The sequence below is a fragment of the Equus przewalskii genome, chromosome 1 (assembly GCF_037783145.1).
Source record: "Equus przewalskii isolate Varuska chromosome 1, EquPr2, whole genome shotgun sequence".
NCBI classification, from domain to species: domain Eukaryota; kingdom Metazoa; phylum Chordata; class Mammalia; order Perissodactyla; family Equidae; genus Equus; species Equus przewalskii.
The window spans coordinates 102,610,099-102,638,057 of record NC_091831.1 but is presented as its reverse complement, the minus strand read 5'-3'; the positions used below and the strand labels follow the sequence as shown (position 1 = coordinate 102,638,057).

At 36.5% G+C, this 27,959-nt stretch overlaps 1 long non-coding RNA gene across 1 annotated transcript in view; it reads right to left on the bottom strand.

Annotated features, from left to right (window-relative positions):
- Positions 1-783: 783 nt before the first annotated feature.
- The window catches only part of LOC139076649 (uncharacterized), a 64,765-nt gene continuing 37,589 nt past the window's right edge, over positions 784-27,959 (bottom strand). Inside the window, exons 2-3 of the long non-coding RNA XR_011528523.1 lie at positions 3,814-3,937; positions 784-2,201 (exon numbers count right to left, since the gene is read on the bottom strand). This is a non-coding gene — a long non-coding RNA (uncharacterized lncRNA). The remainder of the gene's footprint in view (positions 2,202-3,813; positions 3,938-27,959) is intronic.

The following is a 27,959-nucleotide window of genomic DNA, read 5'->3' as shown; positions in this document are numbered from 1 at the left end:
AACATCTATTATTTTTGCACTAATAAGAGGCTTACAAGAATAAACATAAAAGGCTTGGAGCAACCTTCCTGTCAATTAAGAGACAGTCAGTAGTACTTCAAATGAACAGTTCCAGCGGATCTCAGCAACTGGAATCAGAGTGGAAATGCACACTCCGGGAGCTACAAAAGCGGCTCCAACCTATGACTATAAGTTTTGCAAACCATCCCCTACACACACTTGTACACTCCCCCATCTCGTAAAGCTAGCTACCAATACGCCACAGTAAAAGGCATTCTTTTTGGACCATTTATTTGAAAGCGTAATAGTTTGGCATTTTTCTGCAAGAAACACTAATAAACCTCAGGAGGAGTCGCATCTGTTGCTGGAGTACAAAATGGGTTGGGCCTCAATAGCATAATATATATAAACACTTTTTCCCCCTAATGAACTGTACCACCCCCTTAGGCATAAATGAGTTGGATCTGGATAGAGTGCCATTTGCCAAATTGTAAATTGCCTACATTTATTTTGGGAGTGCACTAAACAGAGTGCTAATTGCCTTGTTTAGCACTTTCCTTTCTTTCATTTGCACTGGTGTAAAATCTTAGTAAATTAACTCAAGGCTTTTATTATGTAGGTAGCATTTGAACAACCAAGAATTAGTGAGGTGGCAGCATGAAAGGACTGATAAAAGAGGAGTTGGCTCTACCCATAATGCCATTTATATGTCCCTTGAATTAAAAGGATGGAATTAACTTTTAATCCTTGGGCTTTTTAAATAGCTGATGTTAACACAGAATGTATTACGAAGGCATTTTATTCAAATTTGCTCACTTAAAATGGGTAGAATGTTAACAACCATGATCGTATGGGGAAAGTGCAGCTAGCTGTATTCATATACACAAGTGTATATATTAAGATTCATTCCAAATAGCAATTTATGTAGTTGCAGTCAATTGCATAGTCAAGATTCCGGCTTATTGTCAAAGACAAAACACTCCAAAGTCATTAACATCCACTGCTGTGCAGTAGCCTATGTAAAACGAGTTGGGAATCTCGTTGCCATTCCTAATGGACAGGTGCACACTTAAGAAAAGCCATCACCAGATTTAGCACAGCACAGAATGTGTGCGGGCTGTTTGTATGGAAAGGATGGAGGCAAAACAGCCCCCAGAGGCTGAAGGTCTTGTACTCTTACAGGTGGCCTCCTGTGGGGACTTTGTCCAGGAAGCTGTGGAATCCTACAGATGCAGTCCTCTCTGGATAAACAGAGAATTTTCTATTCTCAGTGTTCTTCGTTCATTTCAACTCTTTTCATTAGGTTTTCCAGATCCATTCAAATACCATGGATGACCCTCAAAAATTTCCTTTCCAAAGAAAAGAAAATAGGTTGCAAATGATGATTTGAAATGAAAAGTAATAAATAAATCCATTATCTTTTTTTTCTTCATACTTTTTCCTTTAAAAATCTTGGAAATTGTGTTTAGATAGAAATTTACCAACATAAAAAACTGAATGATGAAAAAAAGTGTTTCAATTTCTTCTTATCATTTGTATTAACCTTTCAAAACTTTAGAAATGTTTTTCAGGAAAGGTATTATTTATTTTGTGGGCGATGGCAGGGGACACAGGTTTCCTTGTTCAAGGTAGTGACAATGGAAGAAAGTTTTGGAAAGTAGAAAGGCAGTGGGTATTTGCTATGTTGAACATCATTGTCAATCCAGTTAGAAAGATAAATTCAAGTCTTGATGATCTTATGAGCAGAAAAGAAAGAGTATGTGTTTCGCTTAATATTCTCTAGAAATCCGAGTAGTATCACAGTCATTTCTTAATAGGTAATATATTGATGGTAAAAAGGATTCTGAAGTCAGGCAGACACATGTGGATCCCAGTTCAGGTCCTGGAACTATGATCTTTAGCAAGTGACCTCATCGTTTTGAGTACCTGTTTCTTCATCTCTAAAATGGGATGACAACACAAATATGTAAATGATGCTGTGAGAATTACATGGCAACGCCTAAGTTTCTAAAACATGGTATGCACTAAGAAATGTTAATTCTCCTTCTGATTCTCTTCCTAGTTTTGTTCACCTCTAATCTCATCTCTTCATTTACTTAATGAAGCAAAATTCCCGCTTGGATATTAGAAGCTACAGTAGTATAATTACTTCTGTTCTTCCAATGCAGAACTGGACAATAGCACTCCTCTATAATAAATACCTGTGGAAAGAACAAATGAATGAGAAACAAAATCAGACAATGTTTTAAGATTGCATCTGGAACAATAACAAATTTGATGGGAATAACAGTTGCCAATATTATTTAATATTAATCCCCTACTCCTTCCCACTCAGACTTAAAAGCAGCTGGTAGCTTTAAGTATGCACATGATTATGGTAGATGCTTGTAATATATATATTATACTAGAGGCTTCACGACGAAACATATTTGTGAAGCTTCCAGGCCAGAATGATTTGGAGCCATTTCAGATTGCTAACTGGAATTCCACACACTTCTCTGGATGCTATGAGGTTCTACCTATCACTCAACACCAAACTGTGGTTATATATAAGTTTTGCATGAAATGAGACAGGATTTAATATATTTCCAAAACTAGCTTATTTGCCAGGGAAACAAAATGATGGCTTAACTGCTAAACTTTATCCAATTTCCCATTTAAAGGGAAACCATATTGGCAAGGGACAACTGGTGAAGAATGAGATAGAAGAAAGCTAAGAAAGGATATTTTAGCCTATGTGATTTATTTTATGTTCTTCACAATACAAAGTGTTTCCTAATTTAGAGTGATTGTCATTTTTAATGGAACAATTTAATGGTAGTTCTATGAAATAATAGTTCCATATGAAATGACATAGGTTTCAGTCATATGCGTCATATTAGAAATCATTTATTGACTGATCCTTGATTAGAGCTAAACTGAGCTGAAGATTGGTCTTTAGAGTCTCCCCCAAAAGTGATTCCATAATTACCAAGGTGAATGTTTACTCTAACAGAAGACTTGGCCAAGGATTTCAGAAATGCAAGCTTTGGTTTTCCATGAGACTTAACAAGGGCAGAAGCCAAAGACTGGTCATCCATTCTTTAATTAAAGAAACTGAGAGTCTGACTAATGATAGATATTTCTACCATTTCATTTCAACATGTTTCTCTTTCTTAAGTTCTTAGACAAATAGTCTAAAAATTAATTGTTCATGCCTTAACTTATTATTTTAACAAACCTACGATTTTTATTGGTTTATATTTTAGTCTCCAAAAACGTAATGGTACTTCTGATTCTCCATTTCCTACGTATTCTCCTCATCCTTCTTCCTTTTCTTTGATCTAATCTGTGACATTTTAATCTATTCACAGACACTGTTAAAAAGGAGCTTTAATGGAAACTATTCAAACAGACGAGCCATGAAACTTTTGTTCAAAGAAAAATGTGTTCTTTATGGGTTACTTTCCTATCATGTTGAATCTTACGGTTCCTGGGGTTCAGTTCTTTTTGTTTTGGAGTCTTCATAACTCCAATGACCTGCAATCAACTTCCATCTTGAATAAACTTTCCAAATGTTTAATGAGTGTGTAATTTACTTTTACTAGCTAACTGGCCTTGGTACACAGAGTTTTTAAAGATCCAAAGCTACCTCTGATAAGAAAGTGTTGGAAAACCCAAACAAAAAATATTTGTTTTCTTAAGAAGGAATTCATAAAAACCATGGTACTGGATTTGAATACAAAAGTGCTATGCATAAGTTTTCACAAACACACCACTTATAAAATGTAGCATCAGTTTATCAAGAAAAAGTTGGCTTAACGCTGCACTTACCCTTAAGTTATCTAGATTGCTGTAGCTTAGGTTCTTTGTGTAACACAGGGTTAGTTTTCATCCACTGGAAACACGCCGGACTTGAAACCTTAGCAGGACAGTAGATGCTAATCCAGGGTAAAGCCTGAAGGAGGGAAACAGTATATATTAAGAGAAAGCCTTATGATGATCATGGGATCAAAACCAAACATACTCTTATCGATGATTCTTTGGGTTAGAGTCAATCCATGGAAAGCCCCTCACAATCCCAGAAGTTTTCTGGGACATGTCCAACCATGCATCTAGTAGAAGAGATCCCTACACCACAAGCTTCATTAAATATTCAGTCAATTATGCCAATAAACTAATGTCCAGAGACTGGGCTGGGCTAGCAGTTTGGCTAAGATCATTTCCAATAAGGAGTGAAGAGTTCTCACACACTCTAATCTCTATCTGTGTGTGATACACCGCCTATTCTGACCACTAGGCATGAAAGGTCTATTCAAACATGTTTCTAAAGTCTTACAACATTTTCCTGTTTATCCTTGGAGCTAAAGCTAAAAATACTTGAGTGATTTTTTTTAAATAGGATTTATAGTAAAGAGGCTCTTTATAATCTGTTGCTTTTGAAGAGTTTACTCTGCCTCTCTAGCTGAAATTTATATTAAGAAATAAATTACAAATGAGGGAAGACAAACAAAATGATTTAATTGTATCATTATTTAGAGTAATATTATTTTAATATTAAATAAGAGATTTGATACAACCCAAAATATTCAATTCAGAAGAGGAAATGTCATGCAGGCAGATAAAAAGCATGTTTATGAAGATTCTAGTAGTGTGCTGTAATATTGACTGAGAAAAAAGTAAAACACAATTTATATATGACATGATCTTGACTCTGTAAGGAAGAAAAATACAAGTATAATTAAAAGAGAATGAACTGTGTCAAAACAGTTATTCTGTTTGAGCTGGAAACTAAGATTATGTAAACTTTTTTCCTACTCTAGTATACATAGCTCTGTAGGATGTACTTTTATAATTTAAAAAACGTAAGTAATTGGGGAAAAAAGAATTCTTCACAATGATTGTTCAAAACAGTCTTTTTGTGGAGATGCGGCCACGGTTAATTATATAAAAACTGGTACAACATATATATGCACCTGTCTTCAGCCCACCACCTCTTTAAAAGTTCAAAATAACCTGAGACTCACTGAACCAAGTCAACGGGAGCATTGGAACCTAAGAACATTTTCCTTTGCTGAACTAGAAACAATTTGGGGCCATCTTTATCTTCCTTCTCTAAGTGATCATTTTAAATTTACAAAGTTCCTTGTCCTCCTATTTTATTTGGGAAGTAAAAAATGTAAGTAGAAATAGATGGTTCAGGAAAAGATGAAAACAAATTCAAAAACAAAGAAACAGAACAAACAAGGGCTAAAACCTCAGTCCTTCTTCCTGAGAAATTCCAGTTTCTCTTACCACTTTCTGGCAAAATTTTAGTTCACATCTTTCTTTGCTGCCTGCATCCCCCATGATGCCCCTCACCTTCTAGAGTGCACACTTCATCCACAAACTCGCTCGTTCACACAGAATTGCCTCTGTATTTGAGTATGCAATCAGCAATTCAGGTTTCCTTTAATAAGCATGCAGATAGCTCTTTGTGTTTTTAAAGAAATTTCTCGAACAATATTGGTCTGTGAGGCTTACTTAATTACCAACTCTCTTACTTAATTTCAAGTAAGTAAGACTCCAAGTAAGGAAGCTAAAGCAGAGAGATTAAACCACTTTCTGAAGATCACCAAGTCAGCAGTGGAGGCCGGGCCAGAATAAATTCCAATAGTGTTTCCCTTCAGAGATGCCTGTCACTTTTAATCTGCACGGTTAGAGTTTTCCCCCCTAAGCCGTAAGTCTGAGCCATACATATTAAATGAATATTAGATAGTGTGCTCATTGGTTGAACTTTGAGGTGTTTGGGCTCTCTGCCCACCAGTCTAAAGAAAATTAAGCTTATTTGAAGGAAACGTGGTCTCTATTAGTAAAGGGTTAAACACAGATTATGCAAATAAAGATATTGTCGTTGGTCCCCTCCGTTCATTCTGATGGCTGCTTTCCTGTTGTTGTTTTTCTTCTCCTCCAATTGAGAGATTAACCTGGTCCCAATTGAAATGGCAGTCCATATCATACCTTTCCTTGATCCCACAGCATGGCTAATAACAGCTGGGGCCCGCCAAGCAAGCGTCTTTATTTTTCCTTTATTGTTCCAGGCTACACATCCGTGAACCTTCAGCATGTTATGTACTTAACCATGGTCAGGTTGATGTCATTATTTTCCGATTGTCCAGGAGCTCCCGGGGTACTGGCCCATATTGACAGAGAAGGGCTGGCATGCTCTTTGTAGGGTAACCTTTGAAAAAGAAGCCCTCGACCACCTGCATGTTTAGCCTAGAGCTGTGACATTGCACTAGGCCAATTGGTACGCTTCAAAACACATATTAGCACCAGTTGTGCTAGTTCATCTTGCCTTCTAATTTTCACTTGGTCTCGTTAGATAAACCTTATCTGTGCCACAAGCAAATGCTTCACAGAGCTGATTTTTAAAGATCTTTGTAAGAAGATCTGGTATGTATGGGTCACTGTGTGCTTTGTCTAAACCTAAGCATAGCTATTTGTTAGCTTCCCTGCCTCTTTTTAGTATTTTTTTTCTCCTGTTGCCTGTCCATATGTCTAACTAACTAGCCAGGCTAGCCTAAAGCAGACAAAACCAGAACACGAGCACAGAATGGCAAGAAGAGTGGAGCAAAGTGCTTCTCTGCGTGAACCATCTCTACACTTAGCTTTTACAATCCTATAAAAATTGGTCTACTTGTTATCAGTTCAGACTGGAAAGCAAGCAACAGCCCTCGATGCCTCGGGCTTTGATGTAAGCACCCCTGACTATTTCTGTTTAAACTCTAGCGGATGGAAGACACCTATAAAGATATTAATTAGCTCCAGTTGTCACCAGATGTGGATCACATTCTCTGAGCCAGCTCTGAAATACTGGAATTTTTATTAGGCAAGGTAATGTTTATGGCTCTCATTAAAGTCTGAGTCATAAAAGACTGAAGATGAGATCGGAGGGGGTGGGGGTAGTTTTGTCTTTGTTTATCAACTTTCAAAAATCCCAAAGACCTATATTTTAGGTTTGAGTGGCATGTTAACTTTGAAGGATTTGGCAAGAATCTTATGGTGTTTACACTTTGAGGAAACCTTTCGAGTTATACTACATAAAATGACTGGTTTATGTCAGAATTATGAGTTACATTTACATGCTTCATTAAAATAATGTCAGACGACGTGTAGTATTGCACCACGCAAAAGAATTCAGTCCTAATTGTTATTGGACAGGATACTTACTTGTGGGCTATAATATGACAACAAAAGGAATTAATTGTTTATTCAAAATGGGTGAACAGTCCTTCTTAACTGTCAGGGCGGGGTGGCAGTGAGAAGAAGAAAATCCAATAATATCTTCTGAACACTTTTCTCCAAGGCTCCCCTCCCTGCCCAGTTATTGCCATGCCTTTAGGATTCTTAGGAAATACTTTTGATAATTTTTCCCTTGATAAAAGAAAGGGTAATAGTGAAAACATGCTCAGGTCTACTAGCCTATTTAGAAAAAAAAAAACTTAATTTGAGAAAGATTTGCAGGCCAGAATAGCCGCTCAGTTTCCTTCAAAGGCTTCTCTGACCTCCTTTTAAAGTTACTCCCCCATGTAACCTACACACATAATAAGACCAGCCCAGTTCTTCTGACAGCCCACACGACAATCCACGGTCTGGGGTCCCCAAATGGAATATATCTTCAGCCTGAATCCTCTGATGACTACATCAGTGCATCCGATTTACAGTTTCATAAGATCTTTGAAGATTTTAAATGATATTCAGAAATATGCTTATGCATTTTTAAAAGATTCCTTTTTCCCGTCTGAACTCTTTTAACAAAGGTATTACACTAAGTACAAAAGCTGTCCAATTTTTTCCAACCTTTTGGTTCTTTCTAAAACACAGTCATTTTGTTAGACATTGAAAATGTCTTGATTTAGTTGTCTTGCTATTTTGGGCCTGTCCTGCCCCCTGCAGTGGTAATAAGGATGGGGGTTCCTGCTGAGCCCTGAAGAATACCATTTCACGGCCGCCACAGAGCTGGCGGCTTTTATTTATGGAGCCAAGAAAATGAATGGGTATTAGTGTCCAAACATTTCAACATGCTCCCGCGGCCATGCACAAAAGGGACTGATTTGCAGCAAATTTCCACTTATTTTCCAAAAGTATTTACCTTACCGAAGCTTGGCTGATCACTATAATGGCATAGCTGAGGGGGAAAAAAATGACCATTTCAGAACTCAATTTTTATATATATATTTCTGAACCTTGAAAGTGCTCTACTTCTTCCGAATAAAGATAATACCTTTGGTTGCTAGGCTTTTACAGATATATGGATAAATCTAAGGTCCTGGAGTTTCTAGTTCTCATTGTTGTCTTAAACAAGAAAAAACTCTATACAGCCCAGAGGAAGATAGCTCATATCAGCAGATATAGGCTAGACAGAGAAGAGCATGCTACAAGTGCCCTGGTCACCTTTGGGCACTCCCAAAGAGCAAGTCCAGCAGTTTAATGTCTGGAAGTTGTTCCAGGAATTGGCAACATGTTCTATAGCTTGGTTTACTATTTGGCCTCAGGCTAATTGGTTGGTAGGCAATGCTGAGATGCTGTGCAATCACTTTGCCTTTCTACATTGTGCAATTCACTCATTTTGTCAACAAATACTAATTGAACACCTACTATGTGCCAGGCATTTGAAACCTGCCTCATAGAGATATGAAAATGGCTTTGAAAGTGGCTTCCCAAGATCTTTGCTCAGGATGCCAGCATCCTCTGCTCAGGCAGACACTTAGCAGACCACTTCTCCATCTGTTTTCCAAGCCCTGTCTCTGAGCAGGGCTGCTCCTCATTCTCTAAATATGGCATTGCTATCTCAACTCTGGAGCTTGATTCACTCTGCTTAGCACATGAGGAATATCTTTTGCCATAAATCAAAGTTCCTGCTCCTCAAATAGCCGCCAAAAGACCCATTCTTTCAAGACCAGGCCCCAAAATCCCTAATGTGGATGTAAATTCTCCTTTCTCTGAACTCCATTTTGTTTTACTACTTTTGTGTTTATTTGAGGGTATGAAGTGCTGGATGATAAACCAACGGAGAGATGAATTGATGCCAGTCACATTCCCTAAGGCTTGTATGCACTTTGCACATAGTAGGTGATCTCTCAAAGGGGGCAGGGGAGACCTTGATGAAAGAATGAGTTTCCATGATCTCATAAATCCCATTGTCTTTTTCCTGCATAACACCATTTTACTCCACCAGAGGTAAGATTTACAAGTCCAAGAGATGCGTAGATTTTTCTCTTCCTCCTGTTCCTCCAAGGCTCATGTGTACTTTTCTAACACCTATGTCAACTTCACCATGGCTATGAATCTCCTAGTCATCCTTCACAATGGTCACCTTTTTATTGCTCAAACTTCAGCGTGGAACAGTATGACAGTCTCAAACTACTTATGTAAATCAGCTATAAGATACTAAAATGTTGAGCACAATATAAGAAGTTTTTATAGTATAGGAAATGTGCAATAAATGGTAGAAACAAAACCAGCAGTATTTCATCCTGGCTCCATAACTGCTAGCTATATGACTCTGGGCTGGTTACTTAATTCTCTATATCTCAGTTTCCATCTGTAAAATGGGGATAGTAATCATAGCTACCTCATGAAGTTACTGTGCACATTCAGTGAGTTAACATAAATAAAACGCTTGGAATATAGAAATTGCTTAACCAATGTTAACGATTGTTTCATATTTGAGAACATATGGCTTTAATTTACGATAAGCGTTTGTAGTTTTACTTGCAGTCTTTGAGTAAGAGATAATAAAGCCACTTTGGCCTAGGATACTGTACTGCCTTTGCTCATAAAAAGATTATTTTTAGAAAAGCTTCTTCTAGCAAATTCCATCATGTAGCCTGATGCCCTGGGTCTCAAGGGATTTCCAGGCCCATTGTGTCCACATCTGCATCATAAGCTAATAAAGCGCCAAATGGCCTTACACCTTTAGATTGCCAAATGGGCATTCTATAGGCCAGTCAATCAATGGCTCTTTTTCCTGACCCGTAGGGTTCTCCCAGGCATCTGCGGAATTGGATGTATACTTACTGGAGGGCTCTCACGCTAATTATCAACATCCTGGTGTTGGGCGAGTCTACCTAGCTGTCTTTCATATTTTGGGCTTGTTGGGGGCACAATTGACCTACTAATCACCAAGGTCCAATGTGTCAGTCATCTCGGTGCCTACTTCTCCCTTCTCAGAGGAGGTAGCATCTCAGATACATTCCTGAACACAGCCAAACAAGAAACCTGCACACCACTTTCACGTCACAGTGAACAGAGCTAAAAACATAACAACGAATGACACAGTTTCACCCTCAAGAAGTTCACAGGCCAATACAAGAAATAAATGTAAAAATAAATAATTACAAGATAGATTGATAAGCATAAAACTACATGTGGGCATTAGAGCAAGTTTACCCAGTATCTGTTAGAAGGGGGATGGAAGTGAAAGAGTTGGAAGAGGAGCATAAGGAGAAGAAAAAGGACGAAAAAACAAAATAGTCTGAATCTGGGCATGGTTTTCTTTGGGAAATGCTGGGAGAGGCAAAATTACACAGCTTTCTTTATTATAGGACTTCTCTGAGCCTTTAAATTATGACTATGTATTGTGAATCTCCAAGAGATTATTTGCAAAAAAAATAAGCTTATTTTTATCCCTTATATTTTTCATGTTTAACTGCTGTCATCTTAGGAAAATGAATAGTTGAAGAAACCCTACACTGGAGAGATAATGATGAGTATGCACATAGTAAATGAGTGATGAAGCCAAATAGTCAGAAGTCAGGCCCTGACTCTTTCAATAATAATACCTTTCTCATGACATTGTCGTGAAGATGAAATAAGTTATATAAAGTGCTTGGATGAATGTTTGGCATACAAAAATATTTAATAAAAGTTTATTATCATTATCTGATTGTTATTATTATCGGAACAGAGCAGAGACTCAGCAGTACTATTGGGGGCTGGTGTTTCTTCAAGAAATTCCTAAATTAGTTCCTTAACTGTTGACTTCGATTCTCCAGGTGGAAGGGACAGAGGTGGCAGGACGAGAGCACACCAGGCAGAGGAAACAGCATAAAGAAAGATCTACAGCCTTAAACCAGCAGGAAAGCATGGGCCCATTCGTTTAGAAATGAGTATGCAGCAGAATAATGCTCACAACCTCTCCTAAAATTAAAGGGAGGTTGGAATGGGTGTCAACCATGACACGGAGCATTTCCTTGCCCTCCTCTTTCTCAAAGGTCTCCTAGTGAAGAAGTTAGCTTAGTTCACAGCAACACTACCCAAAGGCCATTATTAAATACTATCTGGTAGTGATGCTTCAAGTTAAATCTAGCCATTATTTATTACAGCACCTCTTTCCAAATTTATTATTTCCAGGAGAAGCCTTAAGCAAAAAGTTTAGTGAGTTGCTAGGATGACTATGCTTACTGACACTTTCTAGAAGCACTACTTCTCAAGTGTTTTTACCTATATGACAGTTTTAAACAAAATATCAATACTTAATAAACCAGTAAATTCTCACTGTTTGCAGCAATTCACAAGTAATTTGTCTATTACACCACAATTGCAGTGATGATTACACAAAAATACCAGGCTAGTTTTGTTTTTTATTCCATTGCTGCTTTTGAAGAAATAGTCTAAACATAGGTCAGATTTTTCAATAAATATTCATGAACAGCTTGCATTTATGTTTTGCGACTTCTTCCGCTCTGTAATTGTTCAAGTATTTTGCTGAATTGAAAATTTTCAGAAATTTTAGAAATCTTGGAAATGAAATTTCTCTTTCTTTCTCTCTCTCCCTCCTTCCCTCCTTCTTCTCTCCCCATGCCCCTCCTCCATTCTAAATTGACAGAAATCGACTGGTGAGACAGGCATGGACTTCCATGTTTACCTTTCAGTGTATTCCATATTGAATTCGATAAAGCTCATGGGGGAGGAAGTGAGAAAGAGGGAATAAATTTCACAAGTTGGCAGTATCTCAACTAATAAATGTAACAATTGTTCAATGAGTAGCACCCACTTACTGAGCTGTTATTACACGCCAGGCACTGATTACACCCTGCACACACAGTAGACCCTGCAAACCTCACCAGCGAGGGGGTCCTACTTGACAGATGAGGCAACTGAGGCTCCTCAATGCTGATAAAATTGCCCGCTTCATACAGCTAGTGAGTGATGGCATGAGGACTTGAAAACCGTCCACACAAACTTCAAAACCCAGGCTTCACCCATCAACCACATCGCTGCTTCCAGGAGCTTCTCCTAGAAAAACTGAAAGCTTTATGTCAGCAGAACAGCTCACTGGCAGAAAGCAATTTAATATGGCAGAAATCCCTTGAGTTCTTGTTAGTCAGCGTCAAAACAAATTTGGAGGAAAAAATGCTTTTGTGTGTGAGAGGAAGATTGTCGGTGAGCTAACATCTGTGTCAATCTTCCTCTACTTTTTGTATGTGGGATGCCACCACAGCATAGCTTGATGAGAGGTGTGTATGTCCACACTGGGGATCTGAACCCACAAACCCCAGCCGCTGAAGCAGAGCTTGCGAACATAACCACTATGCCACCGGGTTGGCCCCTGAAGTAAAAACTTTTATCCCCTACCAGGCTGGAATAAGATTGACTTGAACACTTACCAGCAAAACCTCTACCTCTCCTGGATGCCTACATACAAGGATAGAGATCAAAGTTAGCAGACCAAGGGGGCTGCCCAGGTTCAGGCTTTTACTTAGCTATTGGATACCGTAGCCTCTCGAGCCTCAGTTTCCTCATATGTAAAATGGAGATGATAACTTCATTTCTGCTTATTTCTGAGTTGTTGAGAGGATTAAATAAGCTTAAATATCCATATGAAAGTAGAGTATAAATATATAGAACATTAATTAAAAATATGACTATTGTCATCATTATGTACTCTGAACTGATTAGATTCCCAGTTCTCAGAAATACCTAGTTTTGTTCCGTTTTCTTGCTTTTGCATAAATTTTGGGATTAAAGAAACTCAAAATCAAAGTCAGAGGAAAACTCCATCCAACCCAATATTGTGTCTGTGACAGAGCCTTCAGGCTTCTGAATTCACTTAGTATCTCTATCTCCATTTAAATTAGGATTATCATCAAATATAATAAAAATTAGAAAATAATATACAAACATCTGTGTACCCATCAAATCTTATCATTTTTCCATTTTGCTTCAGGTCTTTTCTTCAACAAAAATAAATAAATAAAACATCACAGGTAGAGTTGATGCCCCTCGTGTGCTTCCTCCGGATTCCATTGTCCTCTTCCCTCCCCAGAGGTAACCACAGTTCTGAAGTTGGTCTTTTATTACGGTACAAGTTTTTATATTTTTCCTACTAATCCTTTTATATTTTTACTTGTACTTTAAATTTCTATATAAATGTACAAACAATATGCAGGATGATTTTGCATGCATTTAAACTTCATTAAAATTGTATCATATTGTATATATTTTCCTCTTTTCCAATTAACTTCTTTGTAAAAATCAAACTCATTAATTGTAAGTGCTGTTTAAGTGTGCCTCACAATTTACTTCTCTGTCCATTCTCCCAGTGAGGGACATTGAAGTTGCTTTCAATTGCTTGCTGTTACAAACAGTGCAATGAATATTCTTATGTTTGTCTCCCCGGGTACATGCAGGCAAGTTCTCTAGGACAGTGGTTCTTGAGGCACGCTCCTGAGACCACCAGCACTGACATTATCTGGGAACTTATTGTCCATGCAAATTCTTTCGTTGCAGCAGATTTTAGTAAGCCCTCCAGGTGATTATGATGCAGGCTAAAGTTTGAGAACTACTGCTCTAAGCCCGGAGCTTGAAGTGGTTGGAAATGAAGTATATGTGTCTTTGGTTTTACTAAGTATTGCCAAATTATTTTTCAAAGAAGTTGTTTTTGCTGCACATTCTCATCAAACTTTGCATCAGCCTTTCAAGTTTTGCACATTTGCTGGTTGCACAATAGTTATCTCCTTGTGATTTTAATTAGCATTTCCTTGATCAGTATGTAAGGTTAAGCATCTTTTCATACATTTATTAGCCATTCATATTTTATTGTATAAATTCATTCAGTTTTTCTATTAAGTTGTTGACTTTCTATTGATTTGTAGGGCTTTATGATTGTACTAGATATTAAGCCTTTGTTTGGTCATATAAGCTGCAAATATCTTCTCCCAGTAAGTAACAAAACCTTTTACTTTTTAATGCTGTTTTTCTTTACATTGTTTGTTTGTTTTAATTTTAACATGGTCAAATTTATCAGCGTTTTCCTTTATCTTTTTATCTTGTCATTTAGGAAATCCTTCTCTATCTGAATATCTTAAAATATTTTTTCTTCCAGATACTTAAAGTTTCACTTTTCAGATTTAGATCCTTAACCTACCAAGAACTGATTTTTTGAATATGAGGATGCTGTTTAATTTTTTTCACAAGGATCACTAATTAATCCAGTCTCATTTTTGCATTATCCATTTTTCCTCCACTAATTTCCAATATCAACTTTGTTAGATGTCATGTTTTCACATGAACATGTGTGAGCCTGTTGCTCAGCTCTATACCCTATTCCAGGGTGTTTTTTTGTCCATCTCTACATTAATTCTATACTGTCTTTCCTATTATAGGTTCACTTTTTTTTCTCAATCAATATTATCAAAGGTTTTTTTTTTATTAATTGTGTTTTTCTGGATTGCTATTTCATTAATTTCTAAATCTCTTTCCTTCCTTCTATTTTTTTACTTTGTTCTTTTTCTAAATTGTTATGCTGAATGCTTAGCTAAAGAATTTTCAGCATTTATTATTTATGATGTAACATTTAGGGCTATATATTTTCCTCTAGGTACTGCCTTATCTACAGTCCATGTAATTTGATCTTTACTATTTTAGTTTTGACATCTAAATATATTTTATCTTTCTCTATGTTTTCTTCTTTGCCCCACGAATTATTAAAGGAGTACTTTACATATCTAAATATGTTCGGTTCTTTGACTATTTTTTTCTTATTCATATCTAATTTATAGTGTTGTAGTCACAGAGCATGTTCTTTGTGATATCAATTATTTACTATTTACTAGTAGTTCCTCTCTTGCTCAGAACATGGGCAATTTTGATAAATATATCTTGTATGATTTTTTTTTTAAAGATTTTTCTTTATTTTTTTCCTTTTTCTCCCCAAAGCCCCTCTGGTACATAGTTGTATATTCTTCATTGTGGGTCCTTCTAGTTGTGGTATGTGGGACACTGCCTCAGCGTGGTTCGATGAGCAGTGCCATGTCCGCGCCCAGGATTCGAACCAACGAAACACTGGGCCGCCTGCAGCGGAGCGCGTGAACTTAACCACTTGGCCACGGGGCCAGCCCCTATCTTGTATGATTTTAAAAGACTCTGTATTCTCCAATCTTTGAGTACAAAAATAAATATATAATTTTCTCTATTTCCTTTTCTTTCTTAAATACAGTTTATAATTGACTGTGGTTTCCTTCCTTTCCTATGTAAAAATAAAAACAAAAACATCTCCTTAAAGTGAATCTAAGAGAATATTGATTATAAGGTGAGCCCTTATTTTATCTATCACCAACAAAGAAAATGTGCTGGTAATTAATTTTAAAATTATAAGGTACATCCTGATTTCAAGCATTTTAAAATGTGAGAAAATAAAAATCATTCTTTTGCGTTTAACTTTGGAACTCACCTGCAAGATACTTCTTTCTGTTTTTTTTCCCCCCTCAACTAATTTGTAGGTTTCCAGAACTTTTACATTTTTAACACTTAATAGCATAAGCAATTCAGTGTTGAAAAGCCTATCTTCTTTTTTCTTTCTTTGTGAGTTATTCATGACAGTTTGATGTATTACTTTATGTGTAGGTATTAACCCTTAGTTAATCGTGTTTCTATATAGTCTTTCTAAGGGGACCCAGCAATTCTACAGCATCAATATTCAATATTCTGTAGACGACTCATAATTTCCTAAATCTAGTCACACGTTTTCTTTTTCCTGCCCTCCAGTCCACTATTTTCAGTTTTCTGTATATAGTGAAGACCATGTACTAACTCTTTAGGTCTAAATAATTCTTTAAATTACTGAAGCAGAACTTTTTGGAATCATAGTTTGATCACCTAGAATAATTCTGGAGGATACCAAAAATGACGTCTTAGAATATCAGCTCTCAGAAACTGCACCTCGTTTGGCTCAGTCACTCAAACCCTCACTGAATTTGGTGGGTCTGTCTTCACAAATAAAGGGTATCCCTTCACTGGCTCCAGTTTTGGAACATCTAACTTCAAATGTGCCTCAAGGTAGAAACCCAAAAGAGACAAAGGTTTCAAATTATATATTGCAAACATAGAGAAAGCCTTAAGAGAAACTCTAATTTAAGCATAATTGATTTTCATCAGTAGAAGAGATTGTATTCACCTTTTATTAAATCCAAGAGAGATTTCTGGATGAAATTGGCTATATTATAAAGAGGAATTATCCAAAACTGGCTTGAAAAAGAGAAAAACCCTTAAGTCCTGTATGTAGGGAGTAGAAAATGCACTACAAGTGAAGTCAAAAGAACTGGATTCAATTTCTAAGGCTGATCCTAAGTAGTCTCAGTCTTTCATTTGTAAAGTTTAACTGTAAGGCAGTCTCCAGTTCTGTAATCCTACAGTTTTGATTTACTAGCTCTTTCCATTATTTTAAAGCCAAATGTTGTCATTCAAATTTCTCTTTTCTAATCTGAAAGTATTTCTATTTTTAAATTTTATTGAGGGTGTAATAGTTTATAACATTGTGAAATTTCAGGTGTACATTGTTATCTATCTGTGTAGACTGCATTGTGCTCATCACCAATAGTTTAATTTTTATCCATCACCACATATATGGACCCCTTTACCCCTTTTGCCCACTCCTCAACCCCATTCCCCTCTGACAACCACTAATCTGTTCTCTTTGTCCATGTGTGTATTTGTCTTCCACATATGAGTGAAATCATGTGGTGTTCATCTTTCTCTGTCTGGCTTATTTCGATTAACATAATACCCTCAAGGTCCATCCATGTTGCTGCAAATGAGATGATTTCATATTTTTTCGGGCTGAGCAGTACTCCACTGTGTAAATATACCACATCTTCTTTATCCATTCATCAGTGGATGGGCACTTGGTTTGCTTCTACATCTTGGGAATTGTGAATAATGCTGCATTGAACATAGGGGTGCATGAATCTCTTTGTATTGTTGATTTCAAGTTCTTTGTATAAATACCCAGTAGTGGGATAGCTGGATCATATGCTATTTCTATTTTTAATTTTTTTGAGAAATCTCCACACTGTCTTCCATAGTGACTGCACCAGTTTGCATTCCCACTAGCGGTGTATGTGGATTGTCTTTTCTCCACATCCTCTCCAACATTTCTTATTTTTTTCTCTTGGTAACTATAGCCATTCTGACAGGTATAAGGTAACATCTAATTGTAGTTTTAATTTGCATTCCCCTAATAATTAGTGATGTTGAACGTTTTTTCACATGCCTGTTGATCATCTGTATACCTGCTTTGGAAAAATGTCTGTTCATATCCTCTGCTCATTTTTTGATTGGGTTGCTTTTTGTTGTTGAGTTGTATGAGTTCTTTATATCTTTTGGATATTAACCCCTTGTTGGATATATAATTTGCAAATATTTTCTCCCAGTTGGTGGGTTGTCTATTTTTAGTTTGATGTAGTCCCATTTGTTAATTTTTTCTTTTGTTTCTCTTGCCTTAATAGACATAGTATTTAAAAACAGGCTGCTAAGATCAATGTGAAAAAGTGTACTGCCCATATTTTCTCCTAGGAATTTTCTGGTTTAGGGTCTTACATTCAAGTCTTTAATACATTTTGAGTTAATTTTTGTGTATAGTGAAAGATAATGGGCTACGTTCATTCTTTTGCATGTGGCTGTCCAGTTTTCCCAACACCGTTTATTGAAGAGACTTTCTTTTTTCCATTACAAATTCTTGGCTCCTTTGTCAAAGATTAACTGTCCATAGATGTGGGGTTTTATTTCTGGACTTTCAATTCTGTGTCATTGATCTGTGTGTCTGTTTTTGTGCCAGTATCATGCTGTTTTGATTACTATAGCTTTGTAGCATATGTTGAAGTCAGATATTGTGATGCCTCCAGCTTTGTTCTTTTTTCTCAGGATTGCTTTGGCTATTTGAAGTCTTTTGTTATTTCATATACATTTTAGGATTCTTTGTTCTATTTCCATTAAGAATGTCATTGAGATTCTGAAAGGGATTGCATTGAATCTGTAGATTGCTTTAAGTAATATGGACATTTTAACTATGTTTATTCTTCCAATCTGTGAGCATAGAATATCTTTCCATTTCTTTCTATCTTCTTCCATTTCTTTCTATCTTCTTCCATTTCTTTCAATGATGTCTTACAGTTTTCAGTGTATAGGTCTTTCACTTCTTTAGTTAAATTAATTCCTAGATATTTTATTCTTTGTGTTGCTTTTGTAAATTAGATTGTATTCTTGACTTCTTTTTCTGCTAATTCATTATTAGTGTATAGAAATGCAACTGATTTTTATAAGTTGATTTTGTTCCCTGCAACTTTGCTGTAGTTGTTGATTATTTCTAATAGTTTTCTGATGGTTTCTTGAGGATTTTCTATACATAGAATCATGTCCTCTGCAAAGAGCAAGAGTTTCATTTCTTCCTTTCCAATTTGGATTTCTTGTATTTCTTTTTCTTGCCTAATTGCTCTAGCCAAAACCTCCAGTATGATGTTGAACAGGAGTGGTGAGAGTGGGTACCCTTGTCTTGTTTCTGTTCCCAGAGGGAAGGCTTTTAGTTTTTCTCCATTAAGTATGGTGTTGGCTGTGGGTTTGTCACAAACGGCCTTTGCTACATTGAGGTACTTTCCTTCTATATCCATTTTACTGAGAGTTTTTTTGTCCTAAATGGATGTTGGGTCTTTGTCAAATGCTTTCTCTGCATCTATTGAAATGATCATATGATTTTTATTCCTCATTCTGTTAATCCAGTGCATCACATAGATTAATTTGTGGATGTTGAACAATCCTTGCTTCTCTAATATAAATACCACTTGATCCTGGTATATGATCCTTTTGATGTATTGCTGTATTCAGTTTGCCAATATTTTGTTGCAGATTTTTGCATCTACGTTCACCAGTGATCATCCTGGACTTTTAATTTGGGGTAGGTTTTTGATACTGTTTCAGTTTCTTTACTTGTGATTGGTCTATTCAGAGTCTCTATTTCTTACTGATTCAGTTTTGGGAGGTTGTATGAGTCTAAAAATTTATCCATTTCATCTAGGTTATCCAATTTGTGAGCACACCATTTTTCATAGTATTCTCTTTTAGTCCTCTGTATTTCTGCAGTATCCATAGTAATTTCTCCTCTTTCATTTCTAATTTTAGTATTTTGAGCCTTCTCTCTCTTTATCTTGGTGAATCTGGCAAAGAACCAGCTCTTAATTTCACTGATCCTGTCTACTGCTTTTTAGTCTCTATTTCATTTATTTCTGCTCTAATTTTTATTATTTCCCTCCTTCTGCTGACTTTAGGCTTTGTTTGTTCTTCTTTTTATAGTTCTGTTAGGTGTAGTTTAACATTACCTGTTTGAGACTTTTCTTGTTGTTGAGGTGGGCCTGTATGGCTATGAATTTCCCTCTTATGACTGATTTTGCTTGCATCCCATAAGAGTTGGTATGCTGTATCTTCATTTTCATTTGTCTCCAGGTATTTTTTAATTTTTCCTTAGATTTTTTCATTGATCCAATTGTTGTTCATTAGCATGTTGTTTAGTCTCCAAATATTTGCGAGTTTCCTAGCTTTTTTCTTGTAGTTGATTTCTAGTTTCAGAGGATTGTGGTCAGAAAAGATGTGATTTCAGTCTTCTTAAATTTGTTGAGGCTGTACTTGTTTCCCAACATATGGTCTTTCTTAGAGAATGTTTCGTGTGCACTTGAGAAGTATGTGTGTTCTGCTGGGTTTGGATGGAATACTCTCTATGTATCTTTTAAGTCCATCTGATCAAGAGTTTCATTTAAATCTACTATTTCCTTGTTGACTTTCTGTCTGATTGATATAAGCATTAATATAAGTGGGATGTTGAGGTCCCTTACTATTATTGTATTGCTGTAAATTTCTCCCATTAGGTCTGTTAATACTTATTTTATATAATTTGCTGCTCCTGTGTCATGTGCGTATATATGCATAAGTGTTATATCCTTTTGGTGGAAAATCTCCTTTTATCATTATATATTGCCCCTCTTTGTTTCTCATTGCCTTTTTTATCTTGAAATTTCCTTTGCCTGATATAAGTATAGCAAGATCTGCTTTCTTTTATTTGCCATTTATTTGAAATATCATCTTCCATCCCTTCACTCTGAGCCTGTTTGTCTTTAGAGCTGAGATGTGTTTCCTGGAGGCAGGATATTGTTGGATCTTGTTTTTTAATCCATCCAGCCACTCTGTGTCTTTTTATTGGAGAACTCAATCCATTTACATTTAGAGTTATTATTCATATATGAGGGCTTAATACTGCCATTTTCTCTCTTGCTTCCTGGTTGTTCTATGCTTCCGTTGTTTCTCTTCCTTTGTATTTCCGATTGCCCATATTTCATTTTGGTAGTTTTCTGTGGAGGTCTGCTCAGTTTTCTCCTTTTTTATGAATTGTGGCTCTGCTCTGATTTTTCGCTTAGTGGTTACCTTGAGGTTTGAATACAAGGTCTCGTAGATGAGGTATTCCATTTTCTGATAGCCTCTTATCTCCATTAGCCTAATTAGATTCCATCCCACTCCTCTTCCCCTTCTGAGTCATTGTTACAAATTATTCTGTTTTGTGTTGTGAGTTTGTGACTAAGTTGAAGTCTTTGTAGTTACTTTTGATGCTTTCCTTTCCTACATCTTTTAAGTTATAATTAATATTTGCTTCCCTGTTCTGAAAGAGAGCTGTGGTTTTCTGATTTTGTCTATTTATCTCCTTGATCAAAGCTTTGTAGACCTTTGCCGTTTTGTTTCAGGTGTGAGGGATAACTTAACAATTTCTTGTAGGGGACGTCTGGTGGCAAAAAACTCCCTCAGTTTTTGTTTATCTGTGAAAGGTTTTATTTCTTCATATTACCTGAGGGATAGTTTCACTGGAGAGTATTCTTGGCTGAAAGTTTTTGTCTTTCAGCATTCTGAATATATCATTCCATTCTCTCCTAGCTTGTAAGGTTTCTGCTGACAAATCCGCTGAAAGCCTGATAGAGGTTCCTTGGCAGGTTATTTTCTTCTGCCTTGCTGCCCTTAATATTTTTTTCTTTTTCATTAACTTTTGTCAGTTTTACTACTATATGCCTTGGAGAAGTTCTATTAGCATTGATGTAATTAGGACTTCATGTATTTAGAAGTCTGGTTCCTTCCAAAGGTTTGGGAAATTCTCGGCTATTATTTCTTTGAACAAACTCTCTACTCCTTCTCCCATTCTTCTCCCTCTGGAATATCTATAATCCTTACGTTGCTTTTCCTAATTGAGTCAGATGTTTCTCAAAGAATTACTTCATTTTTTAAAAAAATTGTAGTTCTCTCTCATCCTCCACTTGAAGTATTTCTATGTTTCTATCCTCTAAATCACTAATTCTTTCCTCTATAATATCAGCTCCATTTTTTAAGGATTCTAGATTTTTTTTTATTTCTTTAATTGTGTTCTTCACATCCAGAACTTCTGCTTCATGTTTTTTTTTTTTATAGTTTCAATCTCTTTGGTGAAGTATTCCTTCTTTTCGTTAATTTTATTCCTGAGCCCATTGAAAAGTTTTTCTGTGCTTTTTTGTAACTCACTGACAGCTATTTTGAATTCTCTGTCATTTAGATTGTAAATTTCTGTGACTTCAGGATTGGTTTCTGGAGAATGGTTATTCTCCTTCTGCTCTCAATTGTTGCTGTAGTTTCTCAGGGTGTTTGATGAACTAATCTTTTGCCCGGGCATTTGTGGTAGTATCAGGTTGCTGATTCCACCTGCTACCACTGTGGGGAAGCAGGAGCTGTGTTTCTGATCCCATCCCATCTGCTGGAAGCTGCAGGGTACTTTGGGCACTTGTGCCAGCAGGGAAAATGTTCACCTGGGTGTTTAGATCTACCACCACCTCTTCTTACAGTTGCACTGGCCACTGTGCTTGGTGGGCAGGGCTTCATCACAGAATCCAAGCCTGGGCCATGCCTTGGGATGGCAGTGCTGTTGTGGGCTCTCCTACTTGATAGGGAAGCAATCACACATGCGTTCAGGGCTGCTTCCACCTGCTCCCTCAGTTGCTCTGAGGTGAGCTCCCACTCTTGGAGCCACAGCAGTACTTTGGGTGTTCACACCAATCAGGAGAGTATTTGTGCACATGCACAGGGCTGCTTGGGGGCAAAGGAGTGCTCACGTTGCTCCACCACCTCCTAGGGGTCAGTCTATCCACCTTCAGATATATAGTTGTATGGGTCTCTCAGGTGTCCTGTTGTGCTGTGTGGATATCCTGCATTGATCAATGAATGTCCATTTAGTCGTAGTTCAAAGAGGGAGAGATAAAGGGAACAGTTCGCTCCAGCATGTTGAGGACATCACTCCTCTAACCTGAAACTATTTTTATTGGCTCCTTATAATTATTTAGTACAAGCTTTTGGGTCCAAAATTCATTCGAACATTGGAGTTTCTTCCTAGGTCAAAGACCTCCATGAAACAATTGATATCGTGCATCAGTGTAAGCTGGAAATTGAGCAGAACCTGCAGCCTGTCTTACCTATGCCTGGGTGGTAGAATGCTCATTAGAAGAGTATTTCCTAATTTTCTTCTATTGGGAAGCAAGTGCTGGCATTCCCATTGGCTTGAGAGCAGGGCAGAGTTAAAGTTTGATAACATTTGAAAGGGTAATATGAATCTAGCCTTGAGCTTTAGCTAGACTAGGAAATTCTTATACCTTGCAACCAGAAGGTCATATAATGTTACTGAGGAGAAACAAAGTTTGTGGAACAATGGGAAGCAATTATGTTAGTTGATGAGACCCAATTTGGAGAATGAGATGAAGAGAAAAATTCTAGTTTTGACACTGGTATGAACTGGTTTTGTGATCTTGGGTAAGACATCAAATTTCTCTGGGCCTTATTTTTTTCCTCTGTAAGATGTGGGGTACTGATTTTACTAATGATTTTCACATGCTATTTTTGCCACTCAGCCCTTTACTTTAAAAAAAAAAAAATTGACTGTTTAGTTTTACCTCCCTAATATTCACTAGATCCTTTGGAGAGTTTAATAAAAATTATGCTTTTTTGGATTATATAGAATCCCAGAAAGGGAGGTCTTTTTTATACAACAAGAACAAAATAAATACATTATCCTCTCTTAAAGTATTGGCTTTAACATATACTGATGTCTATTAAGCTTATCTATGATATTGAAAAAGACTTTGGCTCTTCTAAGCCATCATCTTTAACTGCTGTTAGAAGTAAGCTTTGTCAGAACAAGATCAATGCCTCAACCATTTTCAGGTTATTCTCCTGTATTCCTAATGTAGTCCAGGCTGCTTTCTCCAAGTAAAATGGAAAAAAAGAGCATGCTGTTGCTTTCATTATATATTTATTTATAAACTCTTGCTTCAAAAGAGATTTAATTTCAGGGATCAAGAAATCAGAAGTTACTCATCATTTACTTCCCAGAACCATTCTCAATAGCTAGACTATTGCTCACAAAGTCTTATTTCAGCAAACTAAAATTGTCCTTAAATAGTTAATTTGACTGTCATAAATACTTGTAGATGTTAGTGTATGAATCTGTTGGGACACTGGAGGACTTTGTCAAGAACACTATAAAAACATAGCAAGGGCTACAAATATGTTCTAAGTCAAAAGTCTCTTTGAAAACAAACGCCACCATGATTCTTATATATTTGAAAGACATTCATCAGCAGAGTTCTTTTTAAATATTGTTTGTACTGAAGTTAGGGAGAAAAGAATGGCTAGGTTGTGTTTTCTTTCTCCTCCTTCTTTTAGATGTGTATTTAGCTAGCCTACTGAGTAAACATAATCGTTATCATCACCATTTACCATCATCATCACCATTATTTTCTGCAGCAAACAGCAGTGAAGAAAGGGGCCAATATTTAAGTTGGGCAGCATGATATTGCACCATTAGTTTCAGTTTTTCTTTTCTATTCATCACTACTGTGCCTGTGATCTTTTTGCAAAGTGTATAAAAAGCCCCAAATTTTCATTACATACATTTTTTTTTAAGAAAAGAAACAGACTTTTCTTCTCTCTAATTTTTGGGGACAGGGAGGGGAGGAGGATTGGCCCTGAGCTAGCATCTGTTGCAAACCTTCCTCTTTATTTTTCTCCCCAAAGCCTCAGCACATAGTTGTGTATCCTAGTTGTAAGTCATTCTATTTCTTCTATGTGGGATGCTGCCGCAACATAGCTTGATGAGCAGTGTCTAGGTCCATGCCCAGGATCTGAAACAGCAAGCCCCAGGCCCCCAAAATGGAGCACTCTAACTTAACCATTCAGCCATGGGGCCAGTCCCTAATTTTGATCCCACAATTTCCCTTATAAAATTAATGCTAAGGGCAATAAACATGAACTGTGCAAAGTTTAAGCCAGAAAGATATTAAGCACAGTATTATTTGTAACAGCGAAAAATTGAAAACTGCCAAATATACAACAATAGCAGGTTAAGTAATTTAAGGTACAACCATATGTTGAAATAATCTGCAGATATTCAGTATGCGTGTTACTGGAAAATATTTAGTGACCTAGTAAATATTTACTATATATTAAGTAAAAAGTTTCCAAAATAACATGTACAGTCCATCTCAATGTTGTTAACACATATTTTATATCTATATCTATATTTATCTCTGCATGGCAAGGGAGAGAAATAGAAAAGAATGGAAATAGGAAAAGTTATAAGTGGATAATGAGCTGCCAGTTTATTTTTAGGTTTTTCTTTTTGACAACTCCATTTCCAAATGTACTTTAAAATAATTTTTATGTAAGTAATGTGTGAATACATTCTCACTTTAAAAATTTCAACTGATTATACGCAATAGAGTATTATGTAAAAATTTCCCAAGGCCAGCCAGGTCACGTAGTTGTTGAGTGTGTACTCTTCTCTTTGGCAGCCTGGGGTTCACATATTCAGATTCTGGGCATGGACCACTCATCAAGCTGTGCTGTGGTGGCATCTCACATAAAATAGAGGAAGATTCATACAGATGTTAGCTCAGCGACAATCTTCCTCAAGCGAAAAGAGGAGAATTGGCAACAGATGTTAGCTTGGGGCCAATCTCACTCACACACACACACACACACACACAATTCCCTTCACAAATCAATTTCATTATTTTCCTTTTAAAACTTTTTCTTTGGATTTAGAAGCATATATCATTACTTATGCAGAGATTCACTTTCTTAATTATATGGAAGCCTATTGTACATGAGGTTTTGCAACTTTATTATTTTTACTTAACAATACATCTTAAGAATCTTCCCATATCAATACATATAGAGATACTGCATTCTTTTAAAATGCACAATATAGAATTACCATAATTTATTTAAGCATTATTCTATTAATTGATTTATTGATTATCTGTGGTTGAGTAATGAATTACTCCAAAACTTAGCAGTTTAAAACAATAAACGTCAGGGGGTGGCCACCAGTGAGGGCCATCAAAGGAGCTGTCATTCACAATGGACTTGTTTCTGTTTCTTAATTTGTACAATCAACATTATTATACAGACCCTTGGTATGTACACATTTGTGTATAAATGTGAATATTTCTTTAGGATGAATATCTAGTAATAGAAATTGTACTCATAAAGTACATATAATTAAAATGTTGACAGATATTATTAAGGTGCCCTCCAAAAGGGCCTTGCTAATTCAACTTCTCCCCAATGCTGAATAAGGGGTCTCTTTCCCTACCAGACAAGACAGGACATCATCTATCTTTTCTTTAATGTTTTGTTTTTTGATAAGTTTAAGATGGCATTTTGTTATTGTGTTAATTTGCATTCTCCTGGTTATTAATGAGATTGAATATTTTTATATTATCAACCATTTGTATTCCCACTTTTCAAAATTTTACTATGTTAATATGGTCATTTCTTTTTGAATTTTGTATTTTATTGAAATATGATATACATACAGAAAAGCTCATCGATGAATATTCACAAACTGAACACACCCATGTAACTGCCAACCAAATTTAACAGAACAGAGTATTATCAGGACCCATTACTCTCTTTTAGCCACTGCCCTCCCCAAGGGGAAACAGTCTCCTGATTTTTAATGGCAAAGATTAGTTTTGCCCAGTTTTGTGCTTTATATGAATGGAATTATACATTATATATCCTATTGTATGTGGCAATTCTTCCACTTAGCATTGTTAGTTATAGTCATATCACACTATAATCAACATATGGATTATTTATTATTTATATATATGTGTGTATATATATACATTATCAATATTTCACTATTTCATAGTAGTTAAGAGTACAGACGCAGAGTAAGACTTGGTGAGGAAAAGATTCATTGAGAATGGAGCTTCAAAATAAGGACCTAAAAAAATATGAAGGAGTTAACCTAGACCATTCCAGGGAAAGGTCTTTTTCGTTTTTTTGGTGAGGCAGATTGTCCCTGACCTAACATCTGTGCCAATCTTCCTTTATTTTGTATGTGGGATGCTGCCACAGCATGGCTTGATAAGTGATACGTAGGTCCATGCCCATGATCTGAACCCACAATCTGAATCTGTGAACCCTGGGCCGCTAAAGCAGAGTATGCAAAGTTAACCACTATGCCACTGGGCTGGCCCCTAGGGGCCTTTGAGAGTGGTATTTTTTTGTCATCTTAGCCTATCACCTTGATGTCAACAGAATTTGGGAATGTACAAAAAGGGCCTGAGTAATCCTTTAGAGATCGTGGGATTTTACCTTGTTCTTCTGAATCAACACAACTCCCTTCTTCATACCTGTCTCTGGAATAGCTCAAGGATATAAGGCATCAACGAGAATGGGTGGAGTTAAAGAATTAAGTAGCAATGAGAAATGACTACAAAATCAAGAAATTTGATTGGAAGGAGTAGGAATCTGATAAAAGGGATCTAAGCCCCCTTTAAATTGGAAGGTACGTAGAGGCTACCTCAAAGCAGAAAACGCTTGAGATGTTTTCTATCGGAGCTAAGTAGGAGTCTGAGTGCCAAATTTAATGGTGAGTTTATAAAAAGGCATATTTTTAATATAGAAGTGAAATAAGAGGAACTTCCTGGAAGAACCAGCAGCCTTATTTTAGAAAGCTACCAATTTCATTTTATTCAGTTCCCATGAGTCAAAAGGACTTTTTAACAAAACGAATAACTTTCCTCCTTTTTATTGCTTTTAAGTATATTCAAATTTGGCCAATGATCAAAAAATACAGCCAAGCCCATTCAAGATTCTTTTTTCAATCATCAAAGTCAATTATATGTGAACCTCACTTACTAAAAACATTTAATCCCGTCATGTTAGCAAAAAGAAAATTCTGCTTTTTCTTTAGGTTAACAATTTTATGTGACAATGGCCTTACATACTATAGCATTAGTTTTGCAGTCAATTACACTGCAGGTAGGTGGAATTACTTTGCTTGACCGAAGTGTCTAACCTGGCCAGACCCTTGTTTGATGAATAGTTTTTCATTTTGCACTGCAGGACCTTTCAGATAAGACTTAAAAAATATATATATATTCAGAGAAAGAGAGATGGAGAGAGAGAGAGGGAAAGAGGAGAGAAAGGGACTCTGTGTCAAAGCATTTTGTTATATATCCTGACGACTGAATTCTGACATCCGTGCCAAGTGTTTGTTAAGTAAGCCTTGCAAAGAGACTTGCTTCCTGCATGGCCAGCACCAGAAGCACCTCAAAGCCCTGACTCCAGATATCAGACACTCCCCTCCATGG